At 39.8% G+C, this 4,821-nt stretch overlaps 1 protein-coding gene across 1 annotated transcript in view; it reads right to left on the bottom strand.

The window, feature by feature from the left end:
• Window positions 1-4,603: 4,603 nt before the first annotated feature.
• Window positions 4,604-4,821, bottom strand: part of LOC122147554 (ras-related protein Rab-28-like) — a 19,068-nt gene continuing 18,850 nt past the window's right edge. Inside the window, exon 6 of the mRNA XM_042770570.1 lies at window positions 4,604-4,821. This exon is cut by the window's right edge and continues 741 nt beyond it. The gene's annotated coding sequence lies outside the window, so the exon portion shown is untranslated.

The raw sequence follows: 4,821 nt of genomic DNA, 5'->3' as shown, positions 1-4,821 counted from the left end.
TAGATATTTTGGCTGCAAACAAGATAAAAAAAAACTAAGTAAGAAAAGCATTTTTTTTGCAGTGACGTACTCTAATAATCTTGGTTTAATTTAGAGCTTGTCAGTCGATCAAGGCACGTCAGGCTGAGATATATACAGTATTCAGTATGGCGTCACTGAGAGAAAGTGCAGTTCCTCTGTCCTCTAATACGCTATAAATACAGTATTTAGATGGACCACATCCTTTACTCCAACTAAAGCAAACCACAGAAACAGAAAGCTGATAGACACACATCTGATGTGATGGGAAAGCCACGCTTTCCTTCAGTTTTGTGGCTCTGGCAGGTGGAAAGAGAGGAACAGAGGGATACGGACGGCTCTTTCTCAATCCCGTTGACCTTGGCCTGTGTGGGGCTCTTACTGTCATCACCCCGTTTCAGCCCGGAGTAAAATAAGCACACATAGAGAGGCGTGCACGAGCAGATGGCTTTAAGGATATATGGGTTTCAGCGCAAACAACCCAGCACTTTTCGAGCATCTTAAGCGGTCTTCCAGTTCACCCTAAATCTATTCCGCCGCACATTCGCCGACTCTGACCACCCAGATGCACTTGGCATTTATTTTCACTGCTTTAACAATCTTCCTGCTTCCTCGTTCGCTCCCCGTTTCAGGCTTGAGCTGGAATGATGAGTCCAGGGGCCACAACGTCTCCTCTGTGCTTTGTGCGCGAGGGTTCACGGGAAGAGCCCTAAAATGCTCGACTGTATAAAGGTCGCGCGGCTCGAGTTACAGGTCAGCGTGGAAGAGGCCAACACATGCTCGCACGAGACTCACACACACACGGTTAGTGTCACCATTACCATCTGACATCACTCCGAAAACACTCATAAAACACACACACACACGAGATGCAGCCAATGTCCCTCGTCCACAATAATCACTTATTCTCCCGCACATTCAACGGCCCTATTCACGGCGCTCCAGTTTAACATCTCCAATAAAGTGTAATTGAAGCTCATTACTGACTAATTGTAGGGTTTTACCGCTTCGGTGCATTCAGAAGACTCTGGCTCATCGCTGACCCGCAGTTAAAGCTGTAAAAACTTTACACAGACTAAACCTGATCTCCAATCTTTCAGCTTGGCTTGTTTCTTACCGACAGTATCTGTGTTAAATCACAGTTTGGGATATTTCTTACCTGTGTGAGAGCATAGTTCAAAAGTGTTTTCCACCCAACATGGAGCGTTAATTAAAACTACGGCTGATATTAATGCATGTGAATTTGATAATTAAAGGGAAAATGCTCATTCTGTCACTTACTCGCCCTCATGTCGCTCCAAACCCGTAGAAGTTCCTTGTTCTCAGTGGGACACAAAAGATGTTTTGAAGACTGTACAATGTTCGTAACTATCGCACAATATTAGACGAAAACATTCTTTTTTAAACACATTTAAAGTAGATTTATTTCCGAATGTTATGCCTTTCAGTAACATGCTATTTTTTTAAGAAAACATAACCAAACATTTTTAGCCCGTGTTAAATCAAAGCTTGAGCTGAGATGTTTTCCACTCAACTGGGAACGTCTGAAAAACTCCTTCTAATGTTACGAATGTTTATTTCATAGTTAAATGGATACTTCATCGAACGTCTCAGTGTTTTTTGTGCAATGGGACATTTTGAACTTAATTATCTTGCAATATTAGAAGAAAACATAATTTGGAAATTTTCTAAATATCCTTAGAGTTCTAGATTTCCTAAAGGTTCTTACCTGTGTTTAATCACACTTTGCGTCGCTTCTTACATGTGTTAGATGTTAGTTTGAGATGTTCTCTTCAGCTTTAACGGACACTCTACAAATTAGTCACGCCATCACTCAAGTCCCGCGCGCGGGAAACAGTCTCCAACTCCCCGACGACCCGCCGCTCATCTGTCAAACCTTCAGCCCTTCCTCGCATTATTTTCCACCATATATTATTCTTTCCTCGCGTCTTTTTCGAGTAGGCCGGGAGTTTGAACTGGAAGCGTCTTGCCGTTGTTTTCTTTACTAAAACACCTGAACAAACAGCGTCCGCGCCAAGTGACAGCTCTGCAGTGAAATCTTCATGTATTCATTAGCGACCATGATTAGTAATACTCACCATTACACAACAACAATCATGTAATAACCAAAAAATAAGCAAAGGAAAAATAAAATGACCGATTACAACATATATATACAAACACACACACACACACACACACATATATATATATATATATATATATATATATATATATATATATATATATATATATATATATATATTACAGATGTGTGTAGATAAATGCCCTTAATAGCCAGTTCACCAGGGTTGCCAGGTTTTCACAACAAAACATGCCCAATTAAAATTAGCACAAAAAACAAGGGTTGCCAATTCAACGTTTTTCCCACGTAATTGGACTACTTAAACATGGGTTGTTTTTCACATCCGCTGGTTGAAGCAACCCCAATAATGTGATATTTAGCCTTTGGAATGCGAATTTTAACAGGGGAACCCCGCCAAAAAACACATATTTTACTCCTGGAAGGAGATTTTTAAGGGACCCCCTCGAAACGCAATTGAGCATGTTTTGAGTTGCGATTGGGCAGGTTTTGTTGTGAAAAACTGGCAACCCGATCCAAAACTTGCCCAATCGCGTTTCGAGGGGAGTCCCCATTAAAAAACGAATTCCAAGGGCTAAATATCACGTTATTGAGGTCAAAAAAAAAAAAAAAAAAACCCCTGAAAACAATGTTAAAGTAAACCAGTTCAACTGGAAACCTGTCGTTCATAGCAAGGATGATAACTATGAAGTTAATAGTCTGTCTAATTTCAAAGTTTTTTATTTTTTTTTCAGCTGATGAACGATAAATACATTTGGTGCATCCGAAATTGCGTACTAAGTAGGTACTATATTTGAATTAGAATTTTAGAAAAGTATGTTCTATATAGTATGAATATGGGTAGTATGAATGAAGCTGATGAACGATAAATACATTTGGTGCAACGTTTGCAAAACGTTTTTTTAAACGGAAACGGTGGCGTGTTGAACACCCTGTTGTGATGACGCAAGCGTTGCAAACTATGGCAGCTGAGACGGCCATTCTCCTGTGTCTTTTTGAAGAATGTTCGGAGCCTGATGATATTGATATAAATACTTGTTTAATACTGCAAAAGTACCCCGATGTTACAGTCACTGCCCTTGCCGTCCAGAATGAAAAGAGAACATCTTACCAAATTCTGACTGAAAAAACACATCTATTTTATCTCCTGGTAGCTAATCAATTCTAATTTAAATTATTTTATTTGTAGTTCTTAATTTTTAAATACCTTGTATTAATTATCAATTCTCATTTTTTGTAAAGCACTTCATTACCACTGTGTATGAAATTTGGTATATAAATAAACTTGCCTTGCAATGAAGTTAAAAAATATAAACAACAACATCATCATGGTGATATGCTATATTTTACTATAAAACTCTTACGGCACAAAAAAACAGTCTTCTAATGTCTTCAAATTGTTGCATATACCGAGCTGCAGCAGACACATTTGTAAACTACTTTACTAGGACCCATTGTGCGAGGTGTCTCTTTAATACCGCGTGGTTTATCTACATGCTGCCGCTGATTGGGCCGACAATTTCTGACACACCCCACCAAACAAGGGGAAAAACGCATCTCAAACCCGTTGCACACCGTTGCCACACGTTCCAGGAACGTGTCGTTCAACCCGAAAAACCGTAGCAAAACGTTGCGCACGCAACGGTGTGAGCTTGAACGTGCCATTTTAGAAAAGTATGTTCTATATAGTATGAATATGGGTAGTATGAATGAAATTCAGATGTACTACATCGCCATGTTGTTACTGTCACATGCCCTTATGGGATAGTAAGTGTCCATCGAATGCACACTTCAGAATCCGGGCAGAAGTAGTAGTACATCTGGGTACTTTTTCAGCCTGCTTTAAACAGCACGAGCATTTAATTTAATTTTCAGCTGATTAACGATGAACAAACTTTACAGAGTTCCAGCGATAAAACTACAGCACACTTACAGTAAACATTATTGTGCATCGGTGTGGAAGCTAATATAGTTACAGTTCTTGGTGTGAACGCACTTTTATCCAGTGCAAAAACGTTATAAAGATGCACCTATGATAGTTCCTATAATAATTTATGTTGCAGTGCCGTTAACATGTTTCTTTCTCTCTTAGTGAAGGTCAAGAGGAACGATTCCCGTCTTAACGGACTGATCGTGTGACACAGATGAAATGTCGAACACATGGACACTAAAGCTCGGAGCTTATATTAATTCTCCATCAGATTAAGTGATGAGCGCTGGACTCGCTCTGAGCAGCTCGTGTGTAAGTGCTGTCAAGAGCAGACTATTTCAAGCGCAATTACTCCCTGGCATCACGTTTCAGTAAATTACAGGCAGACAATTTGAATGATATTAATATTGGACAATATTCCTGACCACATGTCTACATCCTCCTCCACATCAATACATCTCCTGACCGTGGGATTTGGAAAAGACATATTTTACTTTTCCAGAGGAATGAAGAAGATGGAGAGCGAAGAGAAAAAAAAACAGACATCTATGTCAACGTGTGTGTCGTGACATTTATTCCTAAACGCTACAGCGCTCTACAACACCTGGACAGGCCTGCGTTTACAAATACAGCCAGTATTTACACAGAAACATTCAGAGGTCACACAATGAAACTTCTCTAAGTAGAGGATCCCGTGGAAATGAAAACACTCACGCTCGCACAAACCAACAAATCACTCAAATAGAGTTTACAGGCAGCCTGCAAATAC

Source organism: Cyprinus carpio, chromosome A14, assembly GCF_018340385.1.
Source record: "Cyprinus carpio isolate SPL01 chromosome A14, ASM1834038v1, whole genome shotgun sequence".
Taxonomy (NCBI): domain Eukaryota; kingdom Metazoa; phylum Chordata; class Actinopteri; order Cypriniformes; family Cyprinidae; genus Cyprinus; species Cyprinus carpio.
Note: the sequence above shows the minus strand (reverse complement) of the source record. Positions and strands in the feature narration are given on the sequence as shown.